Consider the following 19,533-nt stretch of genomic DNA (forward strand, 5'->3'; position numbering starts at 1 on the left):
AAAAAGAAACGAAACTGAGCTATTTGTAATGAGGTGGATAGACCTAGAGTCTGTCATACAGAGTGAAGTAAGTCAGAAAGAGAAAGACAAATACCGTATGCTAACACATATATACGGAATTTAAAAATAAAAAAAGTCATGAAGGACCTAGGGGCAAAACGGGAATAAAGACACAGACCTACTTGAGAATGGACTTGAGGATATGGGGAGGGGGAAGGGTAAGCTGTGACAAAGCGAAAGAGAGGCATGGACATATATACACTAACAAACGTAAGGTAGATAGATAGTGGGAAGCAGCCACAGAGCACAGGGAGGTCAGCTCGGTGCTTTGTGACCGCCTGGAGGGGTGGGATGGGGAGGGTGGGAGGGAGGGAGATGCATGAGGGAAGGGATGTGGGAACAGATGTATATGTATGACTGATTCACTTTGTTATAAAGCAGAAACTAATTAAAAAATTTAAAAAAAGAAAAAAAAAAAAAAAAGAATCTCCCCAAATTTGGAAACTATAGCTCTAGATTAGATTATGAAAACAACTCAGTAAGTCAGATTTTGTGAAATTAATTTATGATAAGTGAAGTTCACCATATATGAGAATAACTTAGATTTCTTGTTCTAACTCAAAAGCATAGCTAAAAATTTCAAATTTGGGGCAACAGTACCAGTTCTTAATCCCTCCCATAGTCCTTCAGTAAGGAAAAAGTAGGTCATAAAATGGAAACAGCTTTGTTGACAGTGGCATTTCGTTTTAGCTGCCAATTTAATGAGAAAACAAAAACCTATCACTGCTTGGATATGTATAGTGTACTCTAAAAATTAGACTACATGCATATCTGAACTGTGAAGAATATGCATTCAGGCTTTGTCAAATTTTCATCAAACTGACAGCAATGCTCTATGCCAGAAAACAATGATACTTTAAGATATGCAAAGAAAGAAATGTTTCTCACAGATTTTACATACAGCAAAACTGATTTTCAAGTACAAGAGTATAAACAAACTCTTATGAACATGCAAGAACTCAGGAAATATTGTTCCCATGAGGCCTTCCAGGGGAACATTATTTGAGACAATGACATAAGCACGTGAGGATGAGGAAGAGAAAGAGAAGAAAAGGGTCTCCTGAAGGCACAGAGCCAGACTGTTGCATGAAAGACCTTAGGAATGACAGAAACCTCATTCCCCACGGCCATCATGACCAGATCCATGAAGCACTGCCTGCCATCATGAGCTATCAAAAGCTAGAAATGCCAGATTCTTTGGTATCAAAGGTACATTTATTATGAGTCACAGGATCTGCAGAAACCCCAAATCATGCCCTCTCTTTTAAATTACCACCCCCCGCAAGACTTCTTTACATTAAAAAAAAAAAAAAAAAAGGTATGGGCGTTAAAACGAAGTAAACTTGAATTCAAATGCCAGCTCAACCACTTACTGTGTCACCCTGACCTAATTATTTAATTTCCTCAAAGCCATGATGTATTCATCTAAGAGACAGAAGTAATAAAAGCATCTATATCACAAAGCAGTTGTAGTAACTGAGCAAGACAGTGCAGGTTAACTGCATAAGTCAGTGTCCGGCATAAAGTAAGTGCTTTAAAAGTATTACCTATTATTATCATTATAATCCACAATCATACCTTAGTCCATCATAAGCAACATAATACATAAAAATCAGATATGTTCAAATAGCAAAAAAAAAAAGTACACTTTATGTCCCAGATGAACTATTCATATATAAACGGACATTAGAAAATATCTGATGTTTAAGAGAATGACTGTCCTATGGATAATGTATTGAACTCTCAAGTTTTTCCAACTAGGCAAAACTATACTATTTAAATATTCTTTAGCGCTTCCCTGGTGGCGCAGTGGTTGAGAGTCCACTGATGCAGGGGACACGGGTTCGTGCCCTGGTCCGGGAAGATCCCACATGCCGCGGAGCGCTAGGCCCGTGAGCCATGGCCGCTGGGCCTGCGCATCCAGAGCCTGTGCTCTGCAACGGGAGAGGCCACAACAGTGAGGCCCGCATACCGCAAAAAAAAAAAAAAAATAATAATAATAATAATAATAATTCTTTAAAAAGCTTTTTTCATTTCTGAAATCCTTTCAATGACTTCTGACACCAGCAAACCAGAAAAAAGTTTTTAATAAACTAGATATTATCAGACAATTTTAGTTGATTTTATATATATACATGTTTATATTCCCAATATAGTAACACCACTGCATTTGTCTGAATTACCTTTTCATATGTATAACTCCCTATTAGGACACATGAAGAGGTAACACCAGTGTTAGATAGCTTTACTGTCAGAAAACAGGTCACTTCACTACGAAAACCTCGGATTAGAGTCCAATCCATAAAGTTCCATTCTGCTGCCCAACTTGTTCTTGTTGCTGAAGACCCCGACTGCTGTTGTTTTACGTATGATAAAATGTACCCATTTTACATACACAGTTTGATGAGCTATGACAAACGTATACACTTGTGTAACCACCACCACAATATACAGTACATTTCTATCACTCCAAAAAGTTCCTCTGTGCCCCTTTGAGGATAATCTCCCCATCACCTCTAGATTTAGGCAAACACTCATCTGCTGTCAGAGTAGTTTTGCCTTTTCTAAAATTTCATGTACACAGAATCAAACAGTATGTACTCCTTTGTGTCTGGCTTTTTTCACTTAGCATAATGTTTCAGAGATCCATCCATGTTGTGTTTATCATTAGCTTGTTCCTTTTTATTGCTTCCATGGTTTTTGAAAATTTCGGGCCCTCATAGATTTGGAAGAAGGCTGAGGAAAGCCCAAAGAAAGTAGTTTAGGCTGGTGTAAAGAACACATCACCAGCTACCTGCATGTGTCCATTAAAAGCTAGATATTATAAGGTAAAAGCATTTTCCCCCTTGACCCTAACACTGTATTTTTCAGCTCAAGCTGCTGAAATCAGAGGGAGTTCATGTCCTACCCGTATTTGACTACCTGGATGATGAAACAAGGGCTAAAGGTAGCTTGGACTTTGGCATGATTTTATGCTTGTTCATTTTACTACAAGACTGACTTCATACATATTGACAGAAATGACCTTTCTTAACTTTAGCAAAGCAGCTCATGAATAAAATAACTGCTCTTCCTAATCCCAATAGTTTTTCAATTAGCAATGACAAAAAATAAGTTCAGGGCTACATGATTTTACTTCTGGTTGTTCTTTGTCCTATTCTCCAACCTAAATAAATGACTCCAGATTACAAAAAGTAAAAAAGTAAAAAAAAAAAAAAAAAAAAAATCAGAGAGCAAAGGTTTCATGAAGCTTTTGGAGACAAATTTGCAGGTTTGATTATCTAATCATTTTAGTGCTATCTTTATAAGAAGTTAGTGAAGTGGAACAGAACATGACTCTAAAGTACAATCATAATCTTAATATTCACCAAAGTGATTTTACTTTACCCTGGAACATGGTCATAGTATGAACAACTTATCTAGAATGTTTCATATGGAGAATATTTTCTCGAGATATAATATATAACCATTATCAGGGCTTCCCTGGTGACACAGTGGTTAAGAATCCTCCTGCCAATGCAGGGGACACTGGTTCGAGCTCTGGTCCAGGAAGATCCCACATGCCGCAGACCAACTAAGCCCATGTGCTACAGCTACTGAGCCTGAGCTCTAAAGCCCACATGCCACAACAACTGAGCCCGCGTGCCTAGAGCCCATGTTCCGCAACAAGAGAAGCCACTGCAATGAGAAGCCTGCGCACCGCAACGAAGAGTAGCCTCTGCTTGCCGCAACTAGAGAAAGCCCGCACGCAGCAACGAAGACCCAACGCAGCCAAAATAATAAATAAAGTAAATAAATTTATAAGAAAAAGATATAATATATAACCATGTCAGTACAAAAATCCCCAACATTCCTGGCAAAACAACTCAAACACTGATGTTCTGCTTGGTAGAATCGGCTCCTGCTCAAAAAAATTAGCTCATATATCAGTCTGGTCCTAAAAAGGAGGCTTCTCAAGACAAGGTACTTTGTGGCACTTCACACTACTGATAATTCCTCCCTTCCTGAAACTCTTGACACCTCTGCTGACTTTCAAAACACTCGAATTCAAAACACTCACAATCATCCATGTTCATACTTCTTCCTTCAGCCTCCTAACTTCAAGAGGGAAGTGGGCCCCCCAAAACAGTAATTAGCCTTCAACCCAAAACATAGTATCTGCCCTCTGATCCAATCTCATTGCTTCAACCATCACTTCTAGATTGACTTCTCAGATGAATTTTAGTCTAGATTTTAATCATTAAGCTTGGCTGCTGTACATAGCTCTTCAAACATAACATAACCAAAATCTTCATCTCTGCCCCCAAACCACCTTCATATCCCAATCTAACTACTATTTGTACTAACTACCTGTTAATCTACCTATTCGTAATCTCTCTTTTAGTAACTTGGGCTAGAAACCATAAATCTTTTATATAAATCCAACCACTATATACCATGTCCCAACACATCTTCCATTTAAGTATCTCACTTATCCTCCATCATAATCTTGAGCCTTATGACCTGTTCTCTGGATTATCTGACAGCCTCCTAATTGGTCTCCCTGACTTCAATCTCCCCTTCCTTCAATCCACCTTACAGATTACCACCAACTTGATTTCCCTAAAACATACCTTACCTGTCCCCAAAAGATAAAGTTGCTTCCCACTCCCCAACTAAAATTGAGTACAAAATATCCAGTCTGGAACCTTCTTCTCTAACCTGCCCAGCCGAGGACTTACACAGGCCAAGTACATCATGCTCACTCCCACCTCACAATTTGCCCTATCTCTTTAAGCTAACCAAATCATTCAACACGCCTATGAAATAACATCTTCTTGATGCCTTCTCCAACCTTTCACCCCACCCTCTTACCACTCCTATATAATCATTCATATTCCTTTCAACGTTTTCACCTTCCTTATCCCCTCACATCCTAATTTATGACCTTGGCACCTAGCAAGTATTGAGTAAAATACACATTAAGTTAAAAAATACTTCTTCAAGAAAAGATATCCTGTCAGCCATTCCAACATTCACAAAAATATTATATTGGAAGACTGATTAACCCCTATCATCCACTGTAACATTTATTAAGTACAGGCAGTTCTGGATTTCCAGGAATTTTACTTTTTGCGTTTCACATTTAAAGCACCCAGACAATTATATCCACTTAACTGCAGACAGAGAACACACTAATGAATTTGTCACCTTGTTTGTTTCCAGATGCAGCATAAAGCATCCCCAACTCCCTACCTCAGTGGAGCCCTACAGCCCTTTTTGAAAACATCTTTGGCTCTAGGCCAGAATCCACTCCGCCTAGCTCTTCCTGTGGGTCCTTGAGATTAGAGTTAAGGAAAGAAGAAGCAAGACTAAGCCCCAAGCAAAGGGAAGGAAAACAAATATACACAAAGGATTGTTTAAGTATAAAGAAATCGCTGTGTCCCCCTTCTCTCCCTCATATAACCATTCAAGCATTATTCTTCCAAGCATTCACTTCAATCCAAATACTTTTGGAGTCATTTTAAAACTGGCTTTAGGTTAAAATGTTTAATGTGTCATTTTATAGAAACACTGTCTAAAAATTAATCCGTAAAAACTCTTAAACACGATTAACAAAAACACCAGCATTCTAATGGCAAAGTAAATCCATATCTATGCCTATAAGGTTTTGTCATTAAGAAAAAAACAGGGACTTCCCTGGTGGTCCAGTGGTAAAGAATCCGCCTTACAATGCAGGGGACACCGGTTCTATCACTGGTCAGCAAACTAAGATCCCACATGCCGCGGGGCAACTAAGCCCAAACGGTGCCTCAACTCCAGAGCCCACACGCCCTGGAGCTGCGCACCACCACTAGAGAAGAGAAAACCCGCACGCCCGCAATGAACAATCCCGCCTGCTTCAACAAAGAACCCGCGTGCCCCGACGCAGCCAAAAATAAATAAAATTTTTTAAAAAAAGAAAAAAACAAACAGGAAAATAGAAAATAGGGGAAATGATAATAGCAAATATACAAAAGGGGAAATTTAAATGGCCAATAAACATATGAGAATGTTCATCCTCACTAGTAATAGGAAAATGCAAAATTAAGGTACAATGAAACATCATTTCTCTCTCAGTACATTGAGGGGGGGAAAAGATTCTCAGTACCAAATGGAGACAAGGATATAGAGCTGTGCTGTCTGATACAGTAGCTACTAGACACTTGTGACTAGTAAGAATCTGAAATGTGGCTAATGCAAATTGAGACTTACTGTTAAATATAAAATACATGCCATATTTTGAAGATTTAATAGAAAAAAGAGAATGCAAAAATCTCACTGCTATTGTTTACATACCAAAATGACATTTTTCATATACTAAATACATCACTAACATTAACTTCACCTTTTTTGTTTAATGTAACTACAAGAAGATTTTAAGTTACATGTATGACCAACATTATATTTATATAGGACAGCACTGATATTGATATAGAGCAACAGGCACTTTTATATACCACTGGCCAGAGTATAAATTGGTACAGCCACTTTGGAGAGAATTTCAAAATATTTAGGTAGGTTGTAGGATTAGAATAACCTACAATTCAGGAGTTATTCTCCTAACTTTGTGCTCTAGAGAAACTCTCACACATATATACAAAAAGATGTAAATTATGTTTCAGCACGATTGTATATAAATACAAAAATAATCCAAATGTTCATCCAAAGACACTAGACAAAATGTATTATAATCACACAATGAGATACTATGCAATACTATTTAAAAAGAGGAATAGATCAACAAGGAAAAACTTTGCAGAAATGTTAAGTAAAAAAAGCTAATTGTACAAAAAAATTCCATATACAATCATGCTCAGAAACTATAAACTATCTTAAAACAGTCCTATACGCTATTTACACATAGATACATACATGGAGATTGTATATGTGAGGGTAGGCACAAAATTCAAGACAGTGGGAAAGAAACGATGGTATCCAGGAAGATTACAGAAGGGCTTCAACTATACCAATAGTGTTCTATACCCTAAAATAAGCTGGGTAGTGGGTACTTTATGTTCTTTATTCTTTTTATGCCTGAAATATTTGTTTTTAACATATGATTTTGTATACCATGTATAGCACTATAACTGTGTATACTTTATGGTTTGGGGGACATAAGCAAAAACTTCACAATTTTAATCATGTGAAAAGCAACCTTTATACCTTGAATAACATCAGGATGCAGGAGAGGCAACATTTAAACACCAATTATATAAACACCAATTTTATACCACTACTATCAACATAATGAGAAAAACGGAAGAATACAAATCAGGGGGCAGCAAACTTATTCTTTAAAGAACCAAATAGTAAATATTCGGGGCTTTGCAGGGCCATATGGTTTCTGTCACAGCTACTCAACCCTGCCATAGTAGTGGGAAAGCAGCCAGACAGTATGCAAACAAATGAGCATGGCTGTGTTCCAATAAAACTTTATTTACAAAAACAGGCAGCAGACCAAATTTGGCCAGTGAGCTACGGTTTGATAACCCCTATCAAGATCCGTCTTTAAAAAAGATATCAAGGGCATCCCTGGTGGCGCAGTGGTTAAGAATCCGCCTGCCAATGCAGGGGACACAGGTTCAAGCCCTGGTCCGGGAAAATCCCACATGCCGCAGAGCAACTAAGCCTGTGCACCACAACTACCGAGCCCGCGTGCCACAACTACTGAAGCCCACGCGCCTGGAGCCTGTGCTCCACAAGAGAAGCCACCGCAATGAAGAGTAGCCCCCACTCGCCACAACTAGAGAAAGCCCGCGCACAGCAACAAGACCCAACACAGCCAAAAAATAAAATAAAATAAATAAAAAAATTTTAAAAATCAATACATCCATTAAGTCAAAGTCTGAAGGAGAAATGGATTTCTATAGTAACAAAGTATGCCATGAATTACCCGGTAATCATAAAAGAGAAAATGTTTCTTGTCCATGGAGACATCTAGCAATCACCACCTTAACCCAGCGATCAAACTTAGTACCACAAATAGTGCGACGCAATCATTTTGTACCCCCGATGTGATGTAATACGAAGCAGCATCACCTATGAAGTATCCTGGCCAAATGTTTAACCTGAATTCAACGCAGTCTTTAGTTAAGTTTTAAACAAGTTTCAAAAAAACAATCAGACAAATTCTGAATACAGGATATTTTACAAAATAATTGGTCTCTTGAGAAAGTCAGTTTTTAAAACTGGTGTTTAAATTTAAAAGAGAATTGAGACACAACAGCAAATGCAATGTAATACAAGATCCTCACTGGACCTTGGTATAGAGGGGAAAAAACTTTATAAGACATCTGGATTGGGGATTACATGACTTCTGGGGATTAGATAATTGTGTTACGTACGATAAAAATATTTTAAGTATTGAGGAAAATGTCATTTTTTGGAGATTCATACTTAAGTATTTAGGGGTGAAGTGACATGATGTCTATAATTTATTTTTAAATGGTTCGGCAAGATTATGGATGGAGCAAATAGAGCAAAAATATAAAATACCATCGAATTTAGGTGGTGGCATATATGAACTCAATGTACTGTTACAATATTCCGTAGGATTAAAAATTTTCATAATAAAAATGCCAGAATGCAATGAGATTATATACTTATTAATTTTTTTCATCAATTTCCTCCTCAAATATTAGTCTTAAGTTTCCCTAAAAGCTATCAAGGTCCTAAACTTTCCTAAAGTTCACAACCCTGATGTTTTTCCTTTTAAGCATCTGATTTCTACAAGTGAGAACAAGGCAATAAAAGGTAAGACTATCTAATTACACTGCCATTTGACTTTTATACATTTTATAAAGATTCTTAATATATAAAACATACTTATAATTCCTTTATAGCATTCTTACTTTTCACCTTGTATAATAATTCATATACACGTTTACTCCTTTCCTCATACCACACACGGCAGACTCAGATAATCTTTGTTCCCCAAACGATCGAACACTAGCAGACAATATTTACTTACTAAATAAAAATTGAATAGCAGGAAATTTGTGTTCATACCTTTAACACGTTAAGCATCAAGTCCTTGAGAAGGAATGCAAACCTCCCTCCCCTCTTCTTACTCTCTATTCTCCTCCCGCTAAAAGATACTGTTTTTATGGGAAAATTTATTCAGCAACTATTTATAGAATATAATATAGATACATGGATAAATCTGCACACAAAACTAACACAGTTGTTGTCCTTATGTTGCTTACACTTTGGTAGAAAATGACAATCTTAAAACAGAACTCTTTTTTTTTTTTTTTTTTTTTTGCGGTACGCTGGCCTCTCACTGTTGTGGCCTCTCCTGTTGCGTAGCACAGGCTCCGGACGCACAGGCTCCGTGGCCATGTGGGATCTTCCCGGACCAGGGCATGAACCCGTGTCCCCTGCATCGGCAGGCAGACTCTCAACCACTGTGCCACCAGGGAAGCCCAGAACTCTTAATTTAAGAGTCAAAAGGACCTCAAGACACCAGATGGTCCAGCCCTCAGCCTTAATGCAAAATAACACATTACAGATTAAAGCCACTAAATTGGAGAAAGAATAAGTAACTCACAAAGTCACAGGATCATTAAAACGTTCAGTGGGAACCTCAAACAGGGTCTTCTGCCTCCTGGTTTACCATATATCATTTAGTATAGCAATAAGAGAAAGCACTCAGACGTTCCAAGGCTCTATGGTAATGACTACCTGGAATACTCCAACCCAACAATTTTATGAAATATCCTCACTTAACAAACAAGAACACTGAGGCTTAGAAACATTAAGTAACTTGCTTTAAATCACCCATCTACAGAGTGGTGGAAGAGGGATTCAAATCCAGGTAGTCTGACTTTAGAGTCTATGCTTCCAATCACCTTCCTCCTTTTGGAACTTTTTCCAGAAACATAACCCACTCCTAGTACAAAGATTTCTTACACTTAATATACACATACAAACATAACAGAACAGTGCCAAGCATCCTACAGCATTACCTAAAAGCACAGAGTAGCAAAGATTCAGAAATATGTATCTAAATCTTTGGAAAAGACGTCTCATGCACATTTGTGAAACAGTAATTCTCACCTAGGTCTGTGGATGTAGACCAGTTTTCATTCTTAGGTGACTAAGAAGAATTACAAATAACAAATTTAAGGCCTAAAAACATACTCTTTTAATGTCGTCACTGTTTGGCCAGCACCTCTGACTATCGTTCAAGTATAATCCTGAAGCTACTGCTATCTAGCATCTCCCAAACTTTGTTAGACAAAATATCACACAACCAGTTAACCATCACACTTATTTTTACCTTGTTAGATCATTGTCAGTCCTCTTAAAACCCAGGGTCAGTGTTATTCCAGACAGCTCTCTATAATTAACTATGCATCTCTACTCATTTATATTCAAAATATACCTTATACCTGACTCCATAACTTGGCCATGTAATATATATCCGAACCAAAACAAAAGACCCACCTACATGAATTCCATTTTGTAGGTCATAAAGTCTGAAAACATAGATATTATTTTAACATATTCTGTAACATCAATAAACCATTTATTGTGTATGCATCTGTGTTTCCAGACCTGGTAGCCACCCTGTACTTAAATAAAAATCAAGTAAGCAAAGACAGGCAGAAAAAGCAACACAAATCAAAAGTACAAGAGCAAATAACCTGAACTAAAATACAAACTTATCTCTGAAAAAAAGACTCAAGATGTAAGATAAGAGCAATAACATCCTACAACATCACTTAATCCTTAAAAGCCTCTACTTCCTTTATGAACTAGAGTTAGATTTTATAAAACAAAAACAAAATGAAAGTATAACTTAACTCTTATTATGTACTGAGCTAAAAGTTACCATTTCACTTTCACATTTTGATTCAAAACACTCCGTAACAGCTGAACATAAAGAAATTAAACTCAGTTTCCTTACATTTAGGACCTAGAACCACCAAAGCTTTAATTAAATTTTGAATCATATAAGCAAACCCAATTATAAGAGATAATTTAAGAAATCAAGTAAGGTTGTTTTTGTTTTGTTTTTCCATCTAAAATACAGGCAAAGATGTCCAAATGTTGAACAGCTAAATGAACCTGATCCAAATTACAGTACTAAATTTAATATATTCAAAAGTTCAAGTTCTTTTGCACATCAGTTTTGATAAGTGATAAATACATTAAAAGTGAAACTAGAAATTTGAAGGCTTATTTGAGTGCTATAAAGGAGGTCTCCTAGGTCATGAATGGAACTAGTGTTCATTTTTATATTGGGGCACTGAAATAAACACAAGTTGATTTGCTTTAAAATAAAAAAAATCGATCTCAATTCACTGCAGCAAGCAAGATCACATGAAACTCTGACTCAATGACTCACTAATGAAAGCAAAAGACCATTATGCATTAAAACAAAAACGAACATCAAAGATCTCTCATGCTTATCTTAAAAGTGTGCAATGTTTGTGTAAACTTAAGAAAAGCCATCTTTACCAAACTGAAGAAAAGCCATCTTTACCAAACTGGATCATCACTATTAAAGCTAAAGAACAGAAGTAGAAAACTAAGCACGTACTTCATCACTAAGTGCAAGAGGACATCCTCATGCAGAAACTTACAATGCAGGAAGACAAAGACACAACTTCAAGTAATATACCACAACTACGGAGTTAAGGGAAGCAGTGGCTATATACAGATCAATATGAGCACAATAAACCTAAGAGACAGATTGACTCCATCAGGTATCTTCAAGAGAATCGTCTTATAACTAGAGACAAAACAGCAGTCACAAATCAGTGGCAGTATTTCAGACACTATTGGCCAACCATTAATGTTTCAGCTATATTCGCAAAAGAAGAGAAACAACAGGGTCTTTTCCAAACACAAATAATAACATATATTTTATAGGTACATAAAGTTATTTAAACTTTAAACCAAGTTATTTAAACCAGACTTGTTAAAAGTCCTGTTTACCCTCCTCCCATTATCCCATCTTTCCTCCCATTCTCCTGTCCAAGAACTCCTCTATCCAAGGTTGGACAGTACATGGTGTTTCCCCCAGCTTCCCTCATGCCTAATGTAGGGATTTCTTTTTTTTATCTTTGGCTCACATTTTAATCTTAGGTACAACAACATTTCCCCCTTCCTACTTCCTCTTTTCATATTCCAGTTTTTATCCAGTTACAGAAAAACTCTTCTTCCCTCTCTCTTGTCAAAAATAGTAAAGCTCTAATCATAGCTTCTCAGCAAAGTGTAGAAAACACCATAGATGCCAAATCCCACTCATAATTAAATCATCCACAAAGGAAGCAGAGTTGTAATGTAAATTAAGGAAGAGTTTGTTAACGGATCTCCGAGGGCAGGGATTTTATCTATTTTGTTGGGCCTCCTGCCTGGAATGGAACCTTGCATATTAGAAGGCACTCAGTGAATTCAAGAATAATTGGGGGGTAAGAGGAGGGTAGCCCACAGACTAAATACTATTAAGCTCTACTGAATTTTTTACTTCTCAATGGGTTGGTAGCCTAGAGAAGTAACAAGAAGCCTCTCATATCTAAACTTGATCTCCCACACATTCTATCATTTAGAGTTGCTTTGAGTTTAATTATTTCCCTTTGTAAGACTAGGAAGGGCCACCTGTGTTCAATAGATAGCACCAGTTCCTTAACTCAGAGTTGATTGCTTTAATCAGAAAATGGAAAAAGAAAAACTCTTTGCCAAAATAGCTTAAGCACCCATGAGTAATATGGACACTCCTAGATTCTCCTATTCATAAGAACACCTATTAACCATCCCTTTTCAAGGTTAGGAGTGCACTTATACATACCTACACCAAGAAAATGCAATTATACTTAAGAATCAGTGACATTACCCTCAAGCTTTTTTTTTTTTTTTTTTTTTTTTTGCGGTACGCGGGCCTCTCACTGTTGTGGCCTCTCCCGTTGCGGAGCACAGGCTCCGGACGCGCAGGCTCAGCGGCCATGGCTCACGGTCCCAGCCGCTCCGCGGCATGTGGGATCCTCCCAGACCGGGGCACGAACCCGTGTCCCCTGCATCGGCAGGCGGACTCCCAACCACTGCGCCACCAGGGAAGCCCCTACCCTCAAGCTTTTAAAAGTTCTTTGAAATCCTTCAGAACTTCACAAATTTATCAAACCTACTTCTTCTCAGGTATGTACTATCTATCAAACAAAATCTATACACTTGGTTTTTTCTTATATAACAAACTTGATTATACTTAATAACATAACCACATTTGACAACAGTTTTCCATGAAAGAAAAGGTTTTTCACGTTTCTTTCATACAAATGCACTTTTCATTCACAGCCTATTTTGAAATGGAGATCATTCTACATAGACAAAAAGCACCAGCAATACCGGACACAGGCCTTACCCTCCCTATATCACTACCAGTAATTGGTCCCATCTCTAAAAGTAAAACAAGTTCCTTAATATTAAATACAAGTCTTGCAATGTTTCTCTCTCATCTAAACTTCAGACCATGTTTTAGTAGATCTTCTTTTATTCAAAAGGATGCAAAACAAGTTTTCCAACTAGCATTATGTTTCTAAACTTTAAGATCTTTAATTTTCAAGAAATAAATCCATGTAAAGCCAATAAATATAATCTTGATATATTTTAACATACTCCAAAACTATGAATCCATTTTTAGCAAGTTACTATTAAACTACTTATTAAGTCATAAAAGCATGAAATTGGCAAACTATGCTGTAAATGTTACAAATCATGTTAAATGTCTAAATATATGAACAAGTTAAAATACAATTGATTGTTAAACTACTGGGTTCTTCAATAAGTTATTACAAAGGGTATCATATGTTAAGATATTGTAGATGTGGTCAGAAGTTAGCTGTAGCAAAAGAAAAAAAAATTTACTTGAGAAATTCTGTGTCATGGCTTACCATAATTCAGAGCAAAATGTTTATGTCTGTCATTAACATTAAACTCAAGAGGAGAAATAAAACTTGAAAACTTAAAAAAAAAAAACAGGTATGAGCTACCACATGGTATTTGTTTCCTAGGTTGCTAGATGATACTAAAAACTAAATCTCAAAATCTTCATAACGCCTGAGAAATGAAACTACAGTACACAGACTACACTTTTGGAAAGCTTTATACCTTTATCAAAAATTCAGTGAAGACTTATTTTTATAACACTGATTCAACTACCTAATCAAATCACTCAAGTTAGTCTAAATGGTGGTGGTCTGGTCTGGGGACAAACCAGAGAGACAGAATGCTGAAAAGTGTAACTCAAGTCAAATCTAAACAAGGAGGCTAAATCACCTTAGAAATGTTTCATTTGAAAAAAAAGATTCCAAAATGGCTAATCAGAGATATAAGCATACTTAAATTAGTTTGAAATATCAAAAGTTATTTTATTTTAAATCAGTGTTTTGATGTAAAGACGTATCACCAACAAAGACAAGAATAAAAAACAGATTATGAACCCCATGTATCTTTTTTTTTTTTTTGCCGTACGCGGGCCTCCCACTGCTGTGGCCTCTCCCGTTGCGGAGCACAGGCTCAGCGGCCATGGCTCACGGGCCCAGATGCTCCACGGCATGTGGGATCTTCCCGGACAGGGGCACGAATCCGTGTCCCCTGCATCAGCAGGCAGACTCTCAACCACTGCGCCACCAGGGAAGCCCCCATGTATCTTTTTCTTCACCTATACTTGTTAGATCAGCTGCTAGAAGCTGATGACAAGCTCTGTTACTTTATAAATTTTATGACAGTCAAGCAAAAACTATAAAAATCAATACTCCCCAAATCAACACTATTATACCTTCACTGTTTAGTTTGAGTACAGGATAGTGAGATGGGTAGTAATCCAGATTACACTTTTGGAGTTTTCTCTATTTCTAGGAATCTTACTCATATCCCCAATTAATCAATCCTCCTAATCCACACAGTGTGAAAAATCATCAAAAATCCATATTCCCCAAAATTCTCATACCACTCATTGTAATTTTAACCTATGTATTACTTAAATAAATTTTCCTATTAGAATTTTGGAACTTAAAAAAATTTTAACTCTTAGAACTCTGATACTTCAGTTGTTTCCCTACTAATTTTTGCTTAAAATCAGTGAACTGTGAAAGGCATATTTCACAAAAAAGTAAAATGTCATGTATCATATTTTAATAAGTTAATTCACCTTATTAATATCTTTTGAAGGACTACTGTAGAGTTCTATTTTATTTACTTTCTATGCTAGATAATGTCAAAAAATACTTTTAAGTAATTACATATAATATACAAATATTCATATAATGTAGATAATATATGTAACTACCACCACTGAGTATGGGGGGGAACATTCACTCCCAGTATCACGTGTAATAAATGTTTACCAATCCATCTACAAGGACATGTTTGCAATCCTTCCACTACTGGCTCAGCCAGTTTTCAATGAAACTCCACAAGCGCTAAACAATACTATGGCAAATTCTACTCTTCCACGAATGCCAAGAGATAGTGTATATCAGCGTCACATTTTAATTCAAAAAACTCCATAAAAAATGTACTTTATGAGAAAATAAACTTTCAACGACAGCTACTTTTTCTGACCTCGTCAACTTGTGAATGAGGCGTTCTAAGAAGCACAGATATTTTAGACACTATACTATTCCTTCAAATGATGTAATCTTAAGGGATTTGGTAATTATATGTGAATTACTAACATAAGCTAATAAGCTAACTAACATAAGCTAACTGAAAAGGCTTTCACCTGTTCCTGGAGTCTTTACAGAAATCACACCCAGTATAAGAAAACAGGTGTTGAAAGTTCTGATGGTCACATCTCAGAGAATAATCACAACATGAACAAATCCGAAGGGTAATATCCAAGAAACTGGGGAAATCTTAACTAACGGGTATGAAAGATCATGCTGACAGTGCAACATAAAAACACTGCAGAAACTGTAGTAAGACTTTTTATGAGAGCAAAAATAAATGAAGAGGAGAAAACACAAACACCATTAAAAAAAAAAAGATTAAGAAGACAGTGAGAGAAGGTAAGAAGCACAGCAAAAATCAGGATTATCCCTGAAAGAAAATCTGTTGACTAACAAAATCTGTTGTAAATACTAAATAAAACTTCTACTGAAACAACACCATTGTCCATTCAAGAAGCCTCCAATATTATTCCTTTAAGAAATTACCATTTCAAGGCTTCCCTGGTGGCACAGTGGTTAAGAATCCACCTGCCAATGCAGGGGAAATGGGTTCGAGCCCTGGACTGGGAGGATCCCACATGCCGCGGAGCAACTAAGCCCGTGTGCCACAACTACTGAGTCTGAGCTCTAGAGTCCGCGAGCCACAACTACTGAGCCCGCGAGCCATAACTACTGAAGCCCACGTGCCCAGAGCCCTTGCTCGCGCAACAAGAGAAGCCACCGCAATGAGAAGCCCCGCACCGCAACGAAGAGTAGCCCCCGCTGGCCGCAACTAGAGAAAGCCCGTGGGCAGCAACACAGACCCAATGCAGCCAAAAATAAATAAATTAATTAAAAAAAAAAAGAAATTACCATTTTAATAGTAAAAACGCAACTATATCTTTTTAAAAGGCTATACACTTGGGGCTTCCCTGCTGGCGCAGTGGTTGAGAGTCTGCCTGCCGATGCAGGGGACACGGGTTCGTGCCCCGGTCCGGGAAGATCCCACATGCCGCAGAGCGGCTGGGCCCGTAAGCCATGGCCGCTGAGCCTGCGCGTCCGGAGCCTGTGCTCCGCAACGGGAGAGGCCACAACAGTGAGAGGCCCGCGTACCGCAAAAAAAAAAAAAAAAAAAGCCTATACACTTGGAAAAAACTACTATAATAATTAGAATAACTTGCCTCACCATTTATTTAGAAATGGTCTATTTAAAAGCAGGCCAACAATAGGAACTTTGCTATTGCACAACAGAGAAAGTAAATGAAATGTCTATTAACATTCAGTGTCTATAGCATGTTTCTGCATCTCCTAGAACATACTGATTTACGCTAACCTGAACAATTTACCACTTCTACATCCATGCAGTAGCTCAAATAAAATGAGTTCCTGTGTTAATCCCACAGTAAACCTCGATAATTCTCACATCACAGGAGTTGTAAACGTTTGTTAACAGAAAAGAATGTTTTTCCCAAAATAGCTACATAACTCTTAAGACTACTCAAATTCCTAAATAATCCTTTTTACAAGACTCCCGCCAACTTTATTTTGATACATTAAACATGTGGAGCCTATTTTAAAAGGTATTTAACAGTGACTTCATCAAAACAGCTTCCTAGTTGTTCTCATAATGTCTTTTTTCTAAAGTTTTCAAGTTGTTTTTAAGCCAACTTGAATAGTGATGAATTTGAGCCGCTATCAAAATCCTTAAGCAGCATTCTGCCAAACAAGATAGGCAAAAATGTTCTAGATCTGCTCAATCTGACATTAGAGGTCATGTAACTTGAAAAATGAAATAACTATTTCCAACACTCATTGAGCCCTTCATTTTAAAAATAACTTCAGGGCTATTTCCACACTCTACATTTAATAATACAATTTTTTAAAAAGGATGTTAGGCTCGGTGAAATCAGAAACTGATCTGCCACTTAAAGCTGGTGAGTCTATTCTTAATGGGCCTCTGGTAGATTTGGGATACTGACGATAGCAGTTTCATTTAAGAACTTCACTAGTAAAAAGAATGACATCCGAAAAGGACTGCTGGGGAAGGCAGGGAAGAGAAGACTGGAGTCTCCTGAGAAGAAAAAGAGAAACGATTTAAATAAAGTCGCTAAGGAGGAAGGAGGTGGTGAGACGCGTAGACAGAAGAGCGAGAAAGAAGATTTAACGAGGAAGTGAAATGGAGCGCAGAGGAAGGCAGAAGCTAATCAGGAAACAAATGGGAAAAGGTAGTGTTTTCAAACAGGCATGCACCAGGAAGGGACGAGTTACGGCCTGGAGTAGCCCCAGTGCTTTCAGGTGAAAGAGATGCTCGCAGACAACAGGGACAAGCAGTTTACTTCCAGGAGCAAACTATAATTCCCTGCCCCGAGCCTCTCCCAGCCTCGGCCGAGCGCGGAGGCGGCGGCTGGGGAAGGGGCCTAGCCAGGAGCCAGGCCCGGCGTTCCGCGCCTCTGGGCTCCGCGGCCGAGGGAAAGAGGCGAGGATTAAGCGGGGAGAGGTCCCGGCCGCAGCTCGGCGGCACCCCGAAAACGGTCCAGGGCCTCAGCGGTGCCCGCGAGCCGTTTCCCCTACGGCGGGGCGCCCAGCGGCCTTACCTGGGGCGAGGGAGGGAGGCGAGGTCTAGGGCGTCCGCTCGCGCCCGCCGCAGAACCCCTCTGCTGCACTCAGCCCAGGCTTCCAACGGAGGCGCGACCCTGGCTCAGCCGCCGCTTCCCCCTCGGGGTCTTGGCCACCGCCTCCGCCGCCTCCGGGGCTGTTTACACCGTTGGGCCCCGCACGCCGCCGCCGCCGCCGCTGCCGCCTTCTCTCCACCCTAGTGCCGTTGCCGATTCGGCCGCCGCCACCTCCTCCGCCGCAGCCTCGTCTCTCTGGAGCATCTTCCAGCCACCGAACCCTGAGAAACAGAGACTCCAGCCGCGCCGGCAGGAAACTCCCCCGCAACTGCTAGGGGGACGAAGCGGTCAGAGCACCGGCGGCTTTTCCGCCATTGAGCAGCAGCCGCTCCGCTCCTTCTGCAACCTCCCTCCCCGCACCCTGTCCTTCCCCGCCCCTCGGCGAGCCCCGCCCCCAGCTCCCACCCATTGGGACGCCGCGCGGTATCTCGCTGTACCCGGTTTGCTGGACGGCCCGTCAATCACCGCCCTCCCCCCCCAGTTCCGCAGCCCTCCCCCCCAGTTCCGCAGCCCCTGTGCCGCCGTCCTTAGTTTTTCCCGCCCACAATGCCCCGCCTCTGGGTTCCTAATTTCCCATTGGGCATCAGTGGCCACCTTCAATTGGCAAGGTCAGCTATCCATCAAACACCGCCCACTGAGTGAGACCCAACCCTTCATTACCCTTTACTTCATTCAGCCCCGCCTCTGCTATACCTCCGGACGTCAGGGACCAACCCACCCTAACAGCCATACGTAGACACCGTCGTCAATCAAATAACGCCCACCTGCGCTCCGCCTCTTAAAGCCCGAGTCCTAGCGATAGTCTTTTCTTATTGGTATAAAGGGTGGCCCGAACTCTCAATCATTGGCTTTCTCTACATGTCCATCACGGAACCTATTTCCAAGTCCGTCACACCGGCTTTTTTTAAATGAACGCGCAAAAGGCGGGGAAGTATTCGAAAAGCGATTGGCTAGTCTTCGGAAACAGTCAAACACAGAGTCTATGCGGAGCCTTCTCGTTCTGTGAGGACAATGTCCCTTTATTTTTGACTTCCAAGCCTCGCGTAAAACGAACGCCATAAAGGAGCCAGCGGGCTGTCCAATTATAGGTGTGGAGGCCTAGTCCCACCCGGAATTGCAGGCGGTTG

General features: G+C 39.3%; 1 protein-coding gene across 4 annotated transcripts in view; it reads right to left on the reverse strand.

Annotated features, from left to right (window-relative positions):
- The window catches only part of PPM1B (protein phosphatase, Mg2+/Mn2+ dependent 1B), a 91,588-nt gene extending 72,832 nt beyond the window's left edge, over positions 1 to 18,756 (reverse strand). For all 4 annotated transcript variants that reach the window (XM_081254254.1, XM_081254256.1, XM_081254255.1 and 1 more), the window contains exon 1: positions 18,329 to 18,756. The gene's annotated coding sequence lies outside the window, so the exon portion shown is untranslated. The remainder of the gene's footprint in view (positions 1 to 18,328) is intronic.
- Positions 18,757 to 19,533: the final 777 nt, after the last annotated feature.

The sequence above is a fragment of the Mesoplodon bidens genome (assembly GCF_964165515.1).
Source record: "Mesoplodon bidens genome assembly, chromosome: 14".
NCBI classification, from domain to species: Eukaryota; Metazoa; Chordata; class Mammalia; order Artiodactyla; family Ziphiidae; genus Mesoplodon; species Mesoplodon bidens.